Below are 20,058 nucleotides of genomic sequence, written 5' to 3'. Positions count from 1 at the left end.
ACGTACCATGTTTCCGTTTCCGGCAACATCTACGACTTGGATAATATTCATATTTCCGACACGATCCATATTTCCGTTTCCGGCAATATCATCGTTTCCGGAGTATTCATTTCTTGCCTGTGACGATCTTAGCTCCCACTGAAACCAAGATCCGTCGGTTCCGAATATTCATAGATGGAGTATTTAATGCCATTAAATACTTGATCCGTTTACGTACTATTTGTGTGACCCTACGGGTTCAGTCAAGAGTAAGCTGTGGATTAATATCATTAATTCCACTTGAACTGAAGCGGCCTCTAGCTAGGCATTCAGCTCACTTGATCTCACTGAATTATTAACTTGTTAATTAATACTGAACCGCATTTATTAGACTTAACATAGAATGCATACTTGGACCAAGGGCATTATTTCCTTCAGTCTCCCACTTGTCCTTAGGGACAAGTGTGCATTTCCTAATTCCTTTGTCGCTCGATGCTTGCTCTTGAACATAAGGTAAGAGTTGTCATCCTTATTATGTCCAGAGGTGTTCCTCGGTTTCAGAGTTCAACTGATCAAATAAACAGATAATCATAGCCTATGATTCATCCGAGCACGGCCATGCATTTCACAGTTTCTAGCTCTCCGAGTGGCCTTGTACAACTTTTAAGCATCTCTTCCCGATTTATGGGAGGACAATCCCAATCTTGCGATCTTGAGATTAGACTTCGTTTGATAGGTGATTACCTGAGCGTTGCCTTTATAGCCTCCTTTTACGGTGCGACGGTTGGTCAACGTCAAAGCAACCAGTTCTCAAACAAGTAATCTCAAATCACTCAGGTATTGAGGATTTAGTGTCTAATAATTTAATGAAATTTACTTATGACAGACTTTCATCTCTTACAGTAAAGTTTCATAGGTCTTGTCCGATACTAGTCTTCCCAAAGTAAGTATCTATGCAAATGATTATGACATTGCCATGTCCACATAGTTCAAGAAACAGAACTACTAGTCATCTTGCATTCTAATCGTCTAACGTTTTCTGTGCGTCCAATTTTATAGAAAACTCCGATTAGGGACCATTTTCAACCTTTGACATTCAAGTTCACTTGATAGACATTTCTTAGTCACAGGACTGGTCCTGACAGTCTATCTTGAATATATCGTCAAATTTGAAGGGACTCATCATTTAATACTAAACCAAGATTAAATGGAATATGAAAATACATTTCATATATGATAAATGTTCAACCCCAATGTTTTATAACCATGGGCCTCAAACCCATCTTCTAAAACAATTCATGGAATTCAAAGCTATGCTTGATTTCCAGTGCTACAACGTGAGTGTTGCTTCTCACTTGTTGCATAGGTTTAGTTATCATGCTTTGCCAATCTTAATATCCTTTTCATCGAATGTTCTTCGAGATATGATGATAAGATCTTTTCGAGTTTGTTTATTTTGTGATCTAGTCTTTCTTGCTACATTAGTGGTACTACGCATTTTGCAATGAAGAACCATTAAGTCAACAGACATGTGATCTTCCCAAGTTCAATGAAGAACTAATTAACATAAACAACTCTGTTTTATTGCTTCTTAGGCAATAAGTACTTTTACTTCAACTGTTTAGGTTGCTAGTGATGCTTTGTTTGGATTTGCTTATCCAAGCAGTTCACAGATATGTGGAAGACTTTCCAGCTGTATCTTAGAACATAGAAATTAATATTTTAATTTCCCACGCAACAACTCATGGTCTCCAATCCATGTTGCCATTTCGAAACACGATGCTCTTTAGCTCGCCCTTGTCAATGGTTAACTCCAAAGGGTCTTTGCTTGATCCTTTGCCAGTGTTTATGCGTGTAGCATCAATATTTAGCATATCTTTATTTCCTTGAATCAAGAACTATTCCTATGTACCTTTTCAAGTACCATAAGTATTCTTGATCTCAATCTAGTTGATCTTCAATTAGATCAATAGAGATTGGTATATGTTCGTCATGCCTAAAGTCATACGATACGTTTTTGGCGATCCTCATATTATATCATACATGATAAATTCTTTTGCAGAATAATTCCCAATTGAATTCTATTCATGTAACTTTAGCTTATCTAGTTTCAGTAGATACTAAATTCAGCTAAATTCTTTGACATATAATATAGGTTAAGAATCTTATTTAGATCCTTTGATGTTTAACTTAGTAAATGCTTATACATAGTTCAAACATCCTTTACTTAGATTTATTCACATGGGTCGAATATCTCCAATGGAGACTTTCGTGTTTGATTTAGTAAATGCCATTACTTAATCCAAAACAATATCATAAGATCTTTGTAAATAGATCTTAATACCCAGTATGTACTAAGTTTCGCCATGGTCCATCATTGATGAATAATCTCAAATCTAAGTCATTAGCATTTGAATGTTATTTTACAATAGAGAGATATGTGTGTGATACACATAGGACCAATTAAGTTTTTATGTACTCCCACTAAACTTCTTATATATGTATAAGAATCATGTATATTTTATGAAACTAAAATGCTTATTAGCTTCACTTAAAATACAGTTCCAATTCCCAATTGCTTGCTTAAATCTGTACTTAGATTTTATAAGCTAGCTTTTTCTTTCAAGCATTTATTTGGATCCACAAATCCTATGACATACCATGCACATAGTTTATTCCAACATTTGATTGAGGAATACGTTTTGTCATCCAATTGCTATATGTACCAATATGCAATCATTGCTTGAATTATAGACTTGAGCATTACGATTATGCATGAGGTTTCAACACAATTTACACCATGAATTTGCTTGTAACCTTTAGCAACTAATCTAGCTTTGTGTGTGAACACAATTCCATGTTTGATGGTTTTTATCCTTAAAACAAACTTGCAACCAATAGGTGTGAACCCATTCTTGCAAATCAACAAAATTTCAATTTTGTCATCAAAACATTGAGTATGTTTTATGGCCTCTAACCATTTAAAACATTTGAGTCTATATATGGCCTCTAACCATTTTAGGGAATCTAGGTTTCGTCATAGCTTTCTTACAAGTCACAAACTCATTAATCTACATGATAATAGTTTGACTGCAAGTTGTAGGTTTCTTCACTATTTAATAGAAGAATCTCATAGTTTCATTGACCTGATCTCTATGTTTCTTTACTATCTAATAGAAGAATCTCATAGTTTCAGTGACTTGAATTCTATGCCTACTTGGGTATAGAACATCAAACAATAGAATATCAATAGCCACTTGAAAGTCCTTTGAATATTCTGTTCTCCTTGAAGCACTTGTAAAGTCTTCTAAGAGATATCTATTCTTTAAAGCCACTTCTAAAGTCCTTAAAGAATAAGTTCGGATTTTCTGAAGCACTTCGAAAAGCCTCCGGAATGTCCGTTTATGTTTGTTGTTCGCCTCGAAGACTTTCGAGGTCTATTTTCTCCCACTTGTCATTTTGGAAACGAATCTCCAAAAGGACATTATTTCGAGCAAACAAACATTATGTTCTCAAAAATTCGTGGTAGAAACAATACCCTTGTGTCTCATTTGAATAAATCACAATGAAACATATATCTAGACTTGGGCCTTAGTTTGTTGAATAACAAACACTAAGCTCCCACTGAGTTTAGCAACTCTTTAGATATATATAATTGAAAAGATATCCTGAAATTACTTTTCAATAGCTTTGACGAATTTGGTTTAGTTTGGTGGTAGTTGAGCATTTTGTTTTAGAAATTATAGGAAAAGTCTTTATGATTCATCATTGATCGAATCAAGTACTAATTGACTTCGATCATTCCAACGTAGATATGCCATATCTTATGGAGCTAGATTGTGAAATTACAACACACAATTATTGATGATCATATTTGGTCTCAAGTAATCATCAACATGATCTAACCTAGATCTTTATGATTTCTTGCCGAGTGGATTTTATACTTCTGAATCTTTGAACTAGCCAAACAGATTCAACTTATATCACATTTGAGTAAATAAACCTATATTCACTCAAATCCATGTGAAATAATAAAGTCATAAAACCTTTCTTTAGCTTTGAACTCTATCGTCTAGGCGTTCTAACAATAGTTCATATTCTTTGTTACTTTCAACAAGTAAGACTAGCTTGTCTTAAGTTGATCTAGAAATCAACCAACTTTCAAAAGTCCATCAAAATAGAGCTTATGAATGTTAACTTGTTGATATGGTCTAAGCAACAATGCCAAAGATTTAATGGAACTCAAATCAAGGGTTTGATTTGAACCTAGTAAAGTTCTTTAAAGAGTTGTTTGTTTTAATCAAGCATATTGACTCAACCAGTAATTGACCATTTCATTCAAATAAACAAACAAACAAGCATTGTTTTTGTTCTTCTGAATGTGAGTCTTTCTGTGTTTGAAGCAGAAATTTAGGTATGCTGATTATGGAACAAAATAGCCATTAAGTTCCAGCCTTTGAAAGGACTTAAAACAAACTAGATGACCCTACAACTAATGTAGCATTGCCATGCTTCATTTCCCACTTGTAGGTCATTAGTGTATCCTAGCTTCCATTATTTGAGTTATTACCGAAGTAAGAACCTCAAGCGGTATATGATACCAAGGAAGTTTGATTGCTAGGTCACTTCTCTTTAAACATAAATTTATAGGTAGAAACGGAATCGTAAATTCCTTTCATTTGTTCCTCGTTTTCCTATTTCTTGTACCCTTTCTTATAGTCTTAAGAATTGAATTCTTTAGTGTTGACTTTTATACTTTGTTAGACATGTCTAATGTCACCAACAAGGTTCTTTACCATTTTAATTTATGTTGAATATTTTGTTTCAACTAGATGATCTTACCAGAAGCTTCTAAAGTTCTCTATGCATCGATCTATTCGAATGTCTAGGGACTAGACTCATTCGAGAATTAAATGGACAAAGATATTAGGTTGTTAACCATTGGTAAGGCTGAGCGTTTAAACTCAATGCTTTATGATCTCAAAACTACATTGTATTTTGAATTCACAAGCACCAATTGGTTTGCCATTCGACTTTGATATTCGAAAACAACCATAAAAGTCGATATAAGAAACGTACATTTTAAATTGCTCACTTTCTCTCTTTTCCGTGAATCGTTCTTGGATTCACTACCAATCGAGGAAATTTACTGTTACCTTTCTAAAAGGATTTATTGCAGTGCAAGATATTTAATTATAAACAATAATTAAAACATACATTGAAGCATGCAAAGTCTAAACATTTATCATGAATAATAACTTGAAATTAAAGCAACCATGCAATTCAAACAAGTTATTAGCATTTTATTCGATTTTATTGTTCCGGCAGGTGTGAATAAAATGATTCCAAGATCCTAAAATCATTGAAGAACTAAGCACAGTTTGTCGACTTAATCCTAAAACATCTTAGGTAAGCAAAAGCCTTTTGCTAATAGTCTAGAAACTATTCTTGGTTGATAGGTACGTCTAAGAACTTATTAGGTAAACCTATCGAATTTGCCACGACATAAAAGGACTCCTTACTTATATCGTTGAGTTTCACCAAAACTAACATGTACTCACAATTATTTGTGTACCTTGCCCCTTTAGGACCAATAAGTAACACCTCGCTGAGCGAAAACTATTACTAGATTGATGTAAAGGATATCCAAGCAAGTGTATATTTTGGCATGGCACCTTTTAACTCAATTTTTAAGTTTGGAACTTAAGGCTCTTACTATGTTGGTTAGATTTTAAGTGAACTAAAATCCTTAATCATGCAACATAATCAAGCTTTTGATCTTATGCATTTTAAGACATATTTAAAAGCAATAAATAACTTAAAACATGCATAAGATAAATGTGATCTAGTATGGCCCGACTTCATCTTGAAGCTTTAACTTCAAAGTCCGTCTTGAAAATCTCCGTGGGAGGCACCATTTTCTTCAAATAGGATAAGCTATAACTAATTACAACTATTTGATGGTACGCAGACCATATTTGAATTGAAAAATAACTTTGGTACTTTAGACCATTTACATTCAAATTAATGGTACGCAGACCATATTTTCTATCCTATTTGGGCCATACTAGTCACTTCATAACCTGCAAAACAGTACATATACAATATATACCATTCACCCATTCATTATCATGAATGGCCCACATAGCTGGTTAGTAAAACACATTATGCATCACCTAAACATTTGCAGCAATTAATCAAGGGCACCAATAATCTACCAATTATTCAGTCCTTATTAATTCTAATCAAGTTGTTTTAACCTTAAGGATTTGTAGACCTAATCAAGAGTTTATGACTAAAAAGCGCTCCCACTTAAACCAATAAATTCATATGCTTTACTAATTTTAAACATAAAAATGTATTTCTAGTCTAACCGGAAACATACAAATTTAATTAAAATTTAAAGCTCATATAAATTTATAATTGAATCCAAAAAGTTTAATTTAATTTCAGTCGTTATTTAAATTAATTCATGATTTTAATTTTAGTAAAATAATTAGAATAAATAAAATTTATTATAATTACAATATTCAAAATTAAAATCCAAGAAAATAATTTAAATTATTAATTTTAAAATTAATTAAAATTACGTGAACTGAAATTTTCAAATTAAACATTCAAAACGATCTAATCGTAACGCAAACACCCTACGCATTGCACGCCCATGGGCCGCACGCACACAGCCATTGCTGGCCATGTGCGCGCAGCCCATGCGCTCGTCGCATAGCTGCTGCATCCCCATCGCAAGCCTCCGCACGCATAGGTGCTCGCTGCGCGCGCCAGCGCTCATCGTACGCGAGCTATCGCTCGCAGTGCGCGCGCGACATCGCTCGCTGGGCGCGCGACATCGCTCGCTGGGCGCGCGACATCGCTCGCTGGGCGCGCGACATCGCTCGCTGGGCGCGCGACATCGCTCGCTGGGCGCGCGACATCGCTCGCTGGGCGCGCGACATCGCTCGCAGGGCGCGCGAGCCATCGCTCGCTGGGCGCGCGATATCTCTCGCTGGGCGCGCGAGCCATCGCTCGCTGGGCGCGCGACATCGCTCGCTGGGCGGGCGACATCGCTCGCTGTGCGCGCGAGCAATGCTGGGCGCAGCGCTCGTGGCACGCGAGCTTGCGCTCGCTGCGCGCGAGGCTGCGCGCTCTTGTGCGAGGCAGCGCGCGTTGTGGCGCAGCTCGCTTGCTGCCCACACGCGACTGCCTTGGCTCGCCCTTCGCCCATGCCCATTCGTCCATTGCTCGTGGCACACGACACAAGGCAGGGCTGCTGCCTTGTGCTCGTGCACTACGCCCTTGCTCATTGCATTCGTGCCGCACGGGCGACGAGCTCCCTTGCTCGTCGTCGCATGCCCGCATTATACAACACCCCTTAAGGGTAACACGAAGCGTCCATTGCTTCGTGCGTGCAAGTTTTATGAACGAATCGCATAAAATTTAAAATTTATATTTAAAATTAATGACAAATTAATAAATAATATTAATTTTATAATTTTAGGGCGAAAAAATCGAAAATTTATTATCCAATTGATTTCCGATTGTTATGGATTCAAGTCTAGGTCATAAAAATTTAAAATTTATCATAAATTTACAATTTTTATGGTGGTTTTTAATCATAGGTTTCTAATTAAATTACAATTAATTATGAAAATCAAATTAATTCTAAATTATTCTAATTTTCAACAAATTAATCATAATTACAAATTAGATTGCATAATTAACAAGACTAGGCATTCAAACTTGTTAAACATATGCAGTAGGTCAATCAAAAATTCAAGATTTATCAACAAGAATCGCAAATATTTAATTTAACATCTTAAATTTACGAAATTTTGCATTCGAAAAACTAAAACCTTCGAAAAGTCATAGTTAGGCTTCGAATTTGAGAATTCTGGGTTCGGCAGAAAAATAACTATTTTTGTCAAAATTTTAGAATGCCTTTTACATGCGGAATTGACACAAAAATCACTCAATTCGGATGAGTAACGAAGAAACTGCCGAAAAACTGCGTACGTATAATTAAATAAACGCAATTTGCAATTAATTAACAATTACGAAAATTAATCACCCCTTTTAATTCTTGCAAATTTGTAATATTTAACCATGTTCATGCAATTTAGATTATGAAAATAATAAGGGGCTCGTGATACCACTGTTAGGTTATGATTCATATGACAGTTCATAAATCATGCGGAAAAACCATAAAGCCAGGAAACATATTATTTACACATAATCATTTAGCATAGTTTAGATGCATACTCTTTGTTGCGTGCCTTCCCTAGCTGCGCCCGAACCGAACAAGAACAAGTCTTTAGGACTCCAAGTGTCGTCCCTCCGTAGATAGTCCACAGCACGTCCGGATCCGCCTTAAGATTGACCAACTAGAATCGCCCTTAAGGTTCTAATATTTTCGGTTGGGTAGGCAAGAATATTGGCTGATTTTTCTGCTTAAAAATCTTAGTTTTGAATACTTGAAACTCGTATGTAAATAATGACCCCTAGGCCTTTATTTATAGAGTTATGGAAAAGGAATCGCAATCCTAGTAAGATACGAATTAATTGAAATTAGAATCCTACATGAATTCTATTTAATTAATTTATCTAATTAGGAATAGGAATTTAATCACGCACTAACTCTTGCAGTCTTAGGAATCACGCATGAGCTCAAACTCACACACACACACGGCAGCCTCAAGGGCTGCCCATGCGCATGCGAGCAGCAGCCCATGCAGCGCGGCCCACGCATCCGTGGCCTTGGCGCGCGCTGGGCTTGTGGCGTGCGTGCTTGCTGGGAGATGGCCCGGCTTCGTGCTGGGCCTTCGTCCGGCAGGCCTCGTCCGATGCTAATTCGTACGATACGCTTCCGATTAAATTTCCATTTCCGGAATCTATTTCCGATACGAACAATATTTAATATTTCCGATTCCGGAATTAATTTCCGTTTCGAACAAATATTTAATATTTCCGTTTCCGGAATTATTTTCCGATTCCGGCAATATTTCCGATTCTGACAATATTTCCGTTTCCGGCAATATTTCCGATTCTGGTAATATTTCCATTTCCAATAATATTTTCCGATACGTACCATGTTTCCGTTTCCGGCAACATCTACGACTTGGATAATATTCATATTTCCGACACGATCCATATTTCCGTTTCCGGCAATATCATCGTTTCCGGAGTATTCATTTCTTGCCTGTGACGATCTTAGCTCCCACTGAAACCAAGATCCGTCGGTTCCGAATATTCATAGATGGAGTATTTAATGCCATTAAATACTTGATCCGTTTACGTACTATTTGTGTGACCCTACGGGTTCAGTCAAGAGTAAGCTGTGGATTAATATCATTAATTCCACTTGAACTGAAGCGGCCTCTAGCTAGGCATTCAGCTCACTTGATCTCACTGAATTATTAACTTGTTAATTAATACTGAACCGCATTTATTAGACTTAACATAGAATGCATACTTGGACCAAGGGCATTATTTCCTTCACAACTGGCTTTATTTTTGTGTCTAAATGGTTGGTATAAGCTGTGTTGTTCAAGAATATTACCTTTGTTTAACAAGTTAATTAAGTTTGTCTTTTCACTCTGGATTCTTTGATAGTTTCATTTAATAAATAACTTGTTTTCCTTAACTTGGGTGGAATATAAAATATAAGGCTGGTTGATAAAATAAAAGGGAAGATGTGAACAACATAGGCACCGCGCTAGCTGGGCAGTGTGTGCGATTCTAATAATGATATCGTTTTTGGTTTTCTTGAATGGTTGGGCAGCTCATTTAGTTTGATTTTATTCTATAGTTCAAGTTGCAACAACCCCTTTGACTTGAGATGTCTGATGCAGCTATCCATGCAGTTCTATATCAAGTGAAAAAATGGGTGGAAACCAATGGTGTCTAAGTGGAAAATTGAATATAGTGGTTCTAGCTTACAGTGGGGGTTGGGGTATATTCAAACTCCTATTTGTGTTTATTTAGGATTTTTTTGTATAGTTAACATGCTTACTGCTTCTAGATACTTGATAAATGTCTTTATTCTACTAAAATAATAGTTTTAAATAAAGCAATACAATAATTAACATAGTAGTTTAACTTGAGACAATTAGTATAGGTTTAAAATCAAGGACTTATTTCAATGGAAGAAACTGATTTACCTGAATAAATGATCATTCTGTTAAAACCCCGTGTGAGAACGTAATGTCCTGTGTCCTTGTTTCGGCACAATATGTCAGATTAAAGCCTTTACTTTGTGAAACTGGTTTTGCTGTTTTTTTTCCATCATTTATTTTAATGAATAAGAAAATTGTGGTTGTTGATTGTTTAAGTTGATCCCAATGGAGATGTTCGTGGGAGAATGATCAATGCTGGCATATTGATCATATACAAACATAGGAGAGATAACGTTTCCTTGTTATTTCCAATTTTTGAGAACTATCTCAATAAAAAGGTTAAATGATTACTGATTATTATCTATACTCTTCTTTTAGGATTGTACCTTCAGTTTCTCATATTTTACGACTATTTGAAACATCTTAATTTGATATGCGTCGTATTTTTGTTCGTTATTTAGGCTTCTGATGAGGAAATGTACGATCTTGTCCGTGAAGGTGTAGTTATTTTTACTGGAGCTTTGGCGAAACATTTGGGAAAGGTGCTGTGAATTTTTGTTTCTCCTCCAGTTATTATTTTGATTATTGTGCGATTGGATCTAAAATTTTCTATCTAACAGGATGACCCTAAAGTCCATTCGGTTGTTGAGAAGTTGCTTGATGCCAACTATGGAATGTGTACCAGTCTTGTGAACAACTAATTGACTTCAATTTTAGTTTACAAAAAAGCTTTTATGCTCCGTGTTTGTGTATGTTATGATTCTCTCAATATATATTATTTGAATGCAGTCAATTTATGTTAAATAAAAAACAAAAAAAAAACTATTTTTTTTGGGAAATTTGTTGAGTTTGTGTGTACATGAAAATTAATGAGTTTTATAACTTGAAACAAGTGCAACAAATGCCAATAGAATGTCTATTTCTGCTTGATAAAGCTGAGATTCCTGAATAAATAAGTGACATTCCAGGAGATTGAGTGTATGTAAGCTCTTTGGTGTTGAAATATCATTCTACGGTTCAATCGACTGAATCAATTGAAGTTATAGCTCTCATGAAGATGCCTAATTGTTTTATAACTCCTAAAGTCCATTGTTGAGAAGTTGCATAACACATTCCATAGTCTATCTAAAATGCTGCAGTTTGCTTGCTCGCATGAAAGTAGCTTCATGAACAATGACAGTAAATGCTTTAGCAATGACAGTATACGGCTGTTGCTGTTGTTGTCAAGGCTCATATATGTAGCTGCTGCTGTAAGGCTGCAATGTTGTTGAGCTGCTGTAGGCTGTTCGTTACAGTGGCCTTGGTTGTTCGTTGCCGTGTTCTTGTTACTGATCTACCACTGATCAGCAAGCAGAAAAAGAACACTGCCACAGCAGAGCCAACAACAGCAGCAAAGCCATGGCAGAGCCACAACACAACCACAACAGTTAGCAGTTGTTGTTGTTGTTGTTGCTGCATGTTGTTGCAGCTATTGTGCTGCTGTTGCTGCATGCAGTTGTTGTTGTGCTGCTGTTGCTTCATGCTGTGGAAGTTAGCAGGCCCCAAATCCTAGAGCTATAGAAGAAAAATAGAATAAAATGGGAGAATATACTGAAACTAAGCCTAGACTAGATAAACTAAAATAAGGGCAAGCAAGATTTAGCTCCCAACTATAAAATAATGAACCAAACTAGGTATAATAAATTCTTTACATGTGTACTATACTAATATTAGGTTTTCAATCCTCATTATCATCTACTTTGGACAATTTATGCACATTTAAGGCTCGTTTGATTGTTGTATGTCGTACACTAGTGGAAAAAACACCTGTTGCAGCACCCCTATTGGGGCGGGCATTTAAAAGTACGCTTCAACAACCATTTAGTCAAGACGGGTCAAACAATTCGCTGAAAGGTTGGGGCGGGCTTTTACTGTGTTCGCTTCAACAACATCTGTTGAGGCGGGCTTTTTATTGCCCCCCTCTACATATGAGTACTTGAAAGGGCGGGCCTTCTGTTGTTCGCCTCAACCGGTGCTCGGAAAAAGAAATTAAATTTTAAATTAAAAAATAAAGAAGGTAAACGCTTCATCCTTTTGTCGTCCCTGCTGTGCGCTATTCCATCTCTAAAAAAAAAAACCTAACGTACTGCGTGGGCGGTGGAGATTCTTGAATTCCCGGCCACTTCCCGGTTCTCACTAGCGCCACCACTACCACCACCACCTTCTTCGCGTCTTTTATAATACACGCCCCCGACTGCGTCCTCCCTATCTCGCTGATCTGTTTCTCTTATTTTTTGAGGTTAGTTTATAAGTTTTTTTATCTTGAAATCTAGTTTCACTTCAATTAGTTGAGCATAACTTAGGATAATTTTACAGTTATTCGATGAATTTGCAAATTAATTAGGGTTTGATATTTGTGGTTTTTTTCAGTTGTTAGTAATAAGTTCAATTTGGGATTTTTTACACTAGGTGCAATTCTGTTAGGTTATCACATTTGGTTCGCCTTATTGTGAAACTTTCTGTACTCAACTGTTGATTTCTTATTTTGATCTTGATATATTTTTAATTACTTGTTGTACAGCCAGTTCGGGTACTCAACTGTCGGCATTGTGCTCTCTGATGGCGGTTGTTTACAGGTAATTCTGCGTCCTTACTCTTGTGTCTTATTTCTTGCTAGTAGTCTCTTGCTCAAATATGCCCATTACTATTGATGGGTACTGTTATTACTAATACTGAATGACAAGTAAAAATGTAATGGATCTTTGAGCATATATTTGCAATAACTGCAGAAGTTCTAATTTGGAAATCCATGTATGTGTATCTACTACGAACTTCTTGCGGATTTCCGTTTTGCAGATGTGAGTTTGCTTGTTCTTTGAATATTAATTCACTTTAAGATATTGGCATAAGACTTAGTTCAAATCAGGCTAGGGTACTGACTGCATCACATAATGGTTATTGCCTGCTTCCCAACTTTCCAGACTCTGTCAAAACTCAAAACTATGACATAAATGGAGTTACATATTTAGAGATAGGGATGACAAAAAAAAATGATCATTGAAGGCAATCTACTTTGAGGGTACGAATCTGGATCCAATATGTAAATTTTTGGCCTTTTCCGTTCGGACTGTTCAGAGGAGTGGGCATTGATGTTTAGGTAGTACCTGGGTTTCGATCAACAATCTGCTATACCTATTATCACTGTAACCTCTTTGAAGGGCTAACATTGAGGCTGAGGCATATAGACTTGAACACGTTTAACATCAGTAAAGGTATCTCTTAACTAGATTAGTCTTGAATGTTACTAAACTACAATCAAAATTTCAGAAGTTCCTCAACCTTTGGATTGTGCTTAAAACATGCTTATTAGGCTTTCTTGGTTTATTGGTCAAGCACTCCTCATGAAAACAGACAAATTTTCTTCGTGACCACATGTGCAATTTATGGAACATGAGTTCACATGAGTTTATTTATTTTCAGTCTAACCTATAATTCACTTATATTGCTTTCGTCTTGTATTAAAAAATCCAGAAATACCTGGAGGGAGACATTTTGGCTCAAGGACTATCGCTGGAAACCACATTGTATATGGTTACAGAGAGACATGAACCAGAGTTCTTTACTTGCTTTTTTGATTGGGATGTTTCAAAATCACAGGTAAGGAAATATTCTATGCCTTTGTATGGTTCTTGTGTACTATTTGTTGTCATCTCATTGATCGTGCACTTGAAGTACAATTGATACAAAATTTTGTATTTTGCTAACACGGAATGTGCCAGACTATTAGGCTTTTACTGCAGTTTCTGTAGTCATCGAAGATGAATTGAAGATACAAAATTAACATTTACTTGTATTGCATATGACAATTCTATTATATCATTATATGTTCCCCCTTTCAGATGGATGGAAATTCATTTGAGAGAAAGCTTGCACTACTAAAGGGAGAAAAGAAGTTGGAGGCAATTGTCCTGAAACCTTCCGGCATTATCAATTACACATCTTTCAGACTGATTATCCCTAAAGAGTCTGGTTATAGTCATGCATAAGTTATTCATTTTAGTTATTATTTTGAAGCCCAAGAACAGTTAGTTTATGCCTCTAAAATGTATCCTTTGTCTAGACACCTCTGAGGACCTCAAGCGGGATATATGCTTCTGAATATTACTGAAGTGGTTCAAGCAGCAAATCTGTAAGTTCTTTGTTGCTCTGAATATTGTTCTACTAATCTTTTGCTAATTTATTTCTTTTTGTGCATACTGATCTACTGATATTCTGCTACAAATAATAATCTACTGATCTACTGATATGCTGCTGTGAATACTAATCTGTTGGTCTTGCTACTGATCTCACATTCTGACTACGTTACTGATTAACTAATATAGGAAAAATACAACCTGCTCATATAGGAAACATACAACATGCTCATATAGGAAAAATAAAACCTGCTCATATAGGAAAAATACAGGTGTAGAAAATGTTTCTGCTGCCCAACTAACTATAGGACGGTTTGAGTCAGGATCCAAGTATATTTAAACGCACTATGCAATAATCAATAATAAATGTTGATAATGTCATCAGAATAAGCATATGCCCTTGCCACGTCTAAGTAATTGTAAATAGAAGACGGAAATTGCACAAAGTATGCCTTACTCTTTGAGAAAAGTTATTGTAGAACACCATGCCTTACTCTTGCAGAACATCATGCCTTACTCTTTGAGAAAAGTTACTGTAGAACACCATGACAAGTTAGGGAAGACATCTGGTTCAACAGTGGTAATTAAAGACACTACCATGTTGGAGGTTGGAACTTCTTTGTAATTTAGATATGCTCGGGTAATTGCTTACAACTTTCACAGTAGGATGTTCAGGGATCAGAATAGGCAATAATTTTTAAAAAGTAGATTCCAAGATACAAAGGCATAAAACAAATTAACAAATTCCGAATCAAAAGAGAACAACTTAAGTTGGAAAGATATGCTGGAAAATTGAAAATCAGTAACACTAATATTGCATTTGACTATTTGGAATTCATAGGGATATTCTAAGGTGGGGAAAGAACATTGCTTCATCTAAAACACGAACTACAAAACGTGCTGGTGTAGCAGTTTATTACAGATCTTCATCTTTGGAAACACTGGTCAGTTACTATACTCAGTTCTATTAAGATATCATTGCACTCAGTTTTGTTTAGATATAACAACACTGAAGTATTGTCTTTTCACATGTGGGTTTTAACTTCTTTGTTTTCCCTGTTATATCACGTAAAGAATAACTAAGAAGATACCGAAGATTTATTAATTTTTTTAATGGGTAAGGTTTCTTAGTCCAGCTTTTGCTGGCCAGACACTTGGAAAGGAGGGGGGGGGGGGTGTTAAGGGATCCACATCCCGATGGTTAGCCACTGAGGGAATTTGACTTTGAGGTTACGAGGTGATCCTCCAATGAGTGATGTTTGCAAATTCTAAGTAGTTAGTAGACCTTGACATTCTTTTTTTACATATTGGTGTACTCGTAATAGCTAGTTATATCTCCATCTTTTTCACATCAATTTAAGAAAAATTCCAACCTACCAAGATACAGTATTGCAAATTAATAATGCTTCAGCCAGCAATAACTGGAAAATTATGGGGCTTTAAAAGTAATATTACAGTCCAAGTCCATGACTCAAATCATTCCTAAAATTAATTGCAACCAAATTAAAATCAATAAATAACTATGGTTGATAAAGATAATAATGCTCTAGTCTGCAACTATATCTTTTTATGCTTGTGAAACAGTGGAATATAAAGATAATATCGTGAGTGTAAATTTTTGGTACTCATATATATTTTCCTTACATCTTGCAGGGAGTCGATTGGAAGAAAGTCAGCACGACCTTAATTAAGGTTTGTAACGCATGATCTAAAGGGAGCTAAGTGGCCGGATTAGAGAAATTTGTTAGACTAGCTCTCTAGCCTTTTGTCTTTATTTGTTAATATTAGTTTTAATTTGTTAGACTAGCTAGCTAGGTGTTTAAAAATTGTAAACGTACGTACTATACGCTTTTCTCTATTGGGTTAATATAAATGAAGTTAATTTAATGATTTTATTAATAAAAAATAAGCAGATTCATACCTTTGCTATTCTGGTGTTGATTGGTGTACAGGTTTCAAAACTCAATGGTGTATATATATAGATTTGGTTATTGCCACCTATTTTATATTTTAAAAGAATTTGGAAAAAAAAATTAATGTTGTTGAAGGGGGCTTATAATGTACGCCTCAACAACATATGAAAAAAATACAGGTCTGTTGTGGGGGGCATTTAAGAAGTGAGCCTCAACAGAGGTGTCTGTTGAGGCGGGCTTTTGGTAATGCCCCCCACAATAGGTCCTTATTTTTCCCTTTTGTTTTGGGCTGTTGAGGCGGGCTTTTGAAAGCCCCCCACAACAGATGACCTGTTGAGGCGAACAAAGCCCGCCTCAACAGCTAAGTGTGCTGTTGAAGCCACGTCTGTCGAAGCGGGCCATGTTCGCCTCAATAAGCCCAAAATGCCCCCCTCAACAGGTATTTTTTCCACTAGTGGTATTTTCACTTAAATGGTTGTTTTAGCTCCCAACTATAAACTAATGAACCAAACTAGGTATAATAAATGCTTTACACGTTTAATATACTTATTATTAGGTTTTCAGTCCTCATTATCATCTACTTTGGTCAATTTATGCACATATAAGGCTCGTTTGATCGTTATATGTCATATTTTGACTTAAATGGTCGTTTTCGCTCCTAACTCTCGACTAATGAACCAAAATAGGTACTATAAAACCTTTGCATGTTTAACATACTTATTATTAGGTTTCCAATACAAATCTCATCTACTTTAATCAAATTATGCACATTTAAGGCTCGTTTGATCGTTTTGTGTCATATTTTGACTTAAATGGTCGTTTTCGCTTCCAACTCTCAACTAATTAACCAAAATAGGTACTATAAAACCTTTGCATATTTGACATACTTATTATTAGATTTCCAATACTCATCTCATCTACTTTGATCAAGTTATGCACATTTAAGGCTTGTTTGATCGTTTTATGTCATATTTTGACTAAAATATCTATTTTCGCTCCCAACTCATCTAATGAACCAAAATAGTTAGTATTAACTCTTTAAATGTATAATATACTTAGTATTACGTTGCCAATCCTCATTCTCATCTAATTTGGTCAATTTATGCACATTTAAAGCTCATTTGATCGTTATATGTCATATTTTGACTAAATAGCTATTTTCGCTCCCATCTCTCAACTAATGAACCAAAATAGTTATTCTAAATTCTTTACATGTTTAATATACTTAGTATTACGTTGCCAATCCTCATTCTCATCTACTTTGGTCAATTTATGCACATATAAAGCTCGTTTGATCGTTATATGTCATATTTTGACTAAATAGCCATTTTCGCTCCCAACTCTCAACTAATGAACCAAAATAGTTATTCTAAACCCTTTACGTGTTTAATATACTTAGTATTAGGTTTCAAGTCCTCATTCTCATCTACTTTGGTCAATTTATGCACATCTAAGGTTCATTTTGGTCGTTATAGGTCATATGTAGTCTAAAATGTTATTTTCGCTCCCAACTTTCACAAAACGAACCTAAGTAAACATTCTAAACCATTTACATGTTTAATATGATTAGTTTAAGGTTTATAAGACTCATTCCAAGCTATTTATGCACATCTAAAGCTCGTTTGGGTCGTTATAGGTCATATGTAGCCTAAAATGCCATTTTTTCTCCCAACTTTAACAAAACGAACCCAATGAATCAAAATAGGAATTCTTAACCCTTTAGATATTTAATATACTTAGTATTAGGTTGTCAATACTCATTATCATCTACTTTGTTCAAGTTATTCATATTTAAGGCTCATTTGATCGCTATAAGACATATTTTGACTATAAAAGCTGTTTCATATTTAAGGCCAAAACAAATACATTTCCTTATCTAATTTATGTTCTCTTTAATCTAGTGCGCCCAACAAGAGCATGGGGTCGAGTGTGGCTATTACGTGATGAAATTCATGCATGACCTATTCAAAAGTTGCAAGGAAATTGAAGATCTGGAAAAGGTACATAAAATAGTATGTTTATTAGGCTAGAAATTACTTTAAAAAAACTATTCGCCTATAATTGGCATGAACCGTCGAAAATGCCATATTGGGCCAAATATGGCCTATATCGTTCCAATTGAACCTTATGTGTGCATAAAGAACTTGAAATGAATCTTAGTAGCCTCTAACTAAGCATATGAAACATAAAAAAAGGTTTAGGAAGTGTCCTTAGGTTCATTTGTTGATATTTAGGATCGAAAATGCCATTTTGGACCAAATATGACCTATATCGTCCCAAATTAGCCTTATGTGTGCATAAAGAACTTGAAATGAATCTTAGTAACCTCTAACTACGCTTATGGGACATAAAAAAGATTTAGAAAGTGTCCTTAGGTTCATTTGTTGATATTTGGGATCGAAAATGCCATTTTTGGCCAAATATGACCTATATCGAGCCAAATGAGCCTTAGATGTGCATAAAGAACTTGAAATGAATCTTATTAACCTCTAACTAATCATATAAATTATGAAAAACGTTTAGAATATGGAAATAGGTTTGTTTGTTGGTAGTTGGGATCGAAAATGCCATTTTTCGCCATAAATGACCTATATCGACCCAAATGACACATAGGCGTGCATAACGAACTTGAAATGAGTCTTACAAACATATAACTAATTATAAATCATGAAAAAGGTTTAATTTAGAATTTGAATATAAGTTTGTTTGTTGGTAGTTGGGATCGAAAATGCCATTTTTGGCCATAAATGACCTATAATCGACCCAAATGAACCATAGGCGTGCATAACGAACTTGAAATGAGTCTTATAATCATATAACTAATCATCTAAATCATGAAAAAGGTTTATAATGTGGATATAAGTTCGTTTGTTCGTAGTTGGGATCGAAAATGTCATTTTTGGCCATAAATGACCTATATCGACCCAAATGACCAATAGGCGTGCATAACGAACTTGAAATGAGTCTTATAATCATCTGACTAATCATATAAATCATGAAAAAGGGCTATAATGTGGAAGAGGTTCGTTTGTTGGTAGTTGGGTTCAAAAATGTCATTTTTGGCCATAAATGCTATATATCGACCCAAATGACCCATATGCGTGAATAACGAACTTGAAATGAGTCTTATAAACATATAACTAATCATATGAATCATGAAAAAGATTTAGAAAGTGTCCTTAGGTTCATTTGTTGATATTTTGGATCGAAAATGACATTTTTGGCCAAATACGATCTATATCGAGCCAAATGAGCCTTAGATGTGCATAAAGAACTTGAAATGAATGTTAGTACACTCAAAAAGTTGTTTTCGCGACCAATATAATTTTTGTTTTTGCATATGAAACTTAATTTAATTTATTGGTTTGTATGTACGTTGTTCTTTTAAAGGTTTTCAAAACTCCAAGGGAGGGGCCCTTTACCAAAGAGGAGTTGGATGAAGTTCGAGACAAGTGGGCTATTTACTTCAACGATTGTGAACTACCTCAGTGTAATAAATAGAGCAGGCTTGTAGTTATTCGTGACTCTTACATTATTTTGTTATTTATCGATTTAATTAATTACATTTGAATTAATTCGGTAATATTATTGGAAATTTGAAATTTATATCATTTTTGAGGAATGTCAAGCTGATGTTTGATGAAACAGTATTCTATAAATTATAATGCAGAATTTTATATTGCAAAATCAGAAATTATATTGCAGAATATTAGGAATGATATTGCAGATTCTTTTTTTTTTAAAAAAAAAAAACTCAAAAGTTGCCCTTGTTTGCAACAAGAGCCACTTATGTGAAGCTTATAAGTTGCCCTTGTTAGCAGCAAGAACAACTTATGTGAAGCTTATAAGTTGCCCTTGTTTGCAACAAGGGTAACTTATAAGTTT

At 35.3% G+C, this 20,058-nt stretch overlaps 2 long non-coding RNA genes across 2 annotated transcripts; both read left to right on the top strand.

Annotated features, from left to right (window-relative positions):
* Nucleotides 1–14,091: 14,091 nt before the first annotated feature.
* On the top strand, nt 14,092–16,147 carry LOC130472306 (uncharacterized). Its single transcript, XR_008932392.1, has 3 exons — nt 14,092–14,256; nt 15,102–15,204; nt 15,914–16,147. It is a non-coding gene; the product is annotated as an uncharacterized lncRNA (long non-coding RNA).
* Nucleotides 16,148–17,932: 1,785 nt separating this feature from the next.
* On the top strand, nt 17,933–19,784 carry LOC130471294 (uncharacterized). Its single transcript, XR_008931969.1, has 2 exons — nt 17,933–18,173; nt 19,564–19,784. It is a non-coding gene; the product is annotated as an uncharacterized lncRNA (long non-coding RNA).
* Nucleotides 19,785–20,058: the final 274 nt, after the last annotated feature.

Source organism: Spinacia oleracea, chromosome 4 (assembly GCF_020520425.1).
Source record: "Spinacia oleracea cultivar Varoflay chromosome 4, BTI_SOV_V1, whole genome shotgun sequence".
Lineage (NCBI taxonomy): Eukaryota > Viridiplantae > Streptophyta > Magnoliopsida > Caryophyllales > Amaranthaceae > Spinacia > Spinacia oleracea.
The sequence above is the reverse complement of the archived record's forward strand: the minus strand, read 5'-3'. Positions and strand labels throughout refer to the sequence as shown.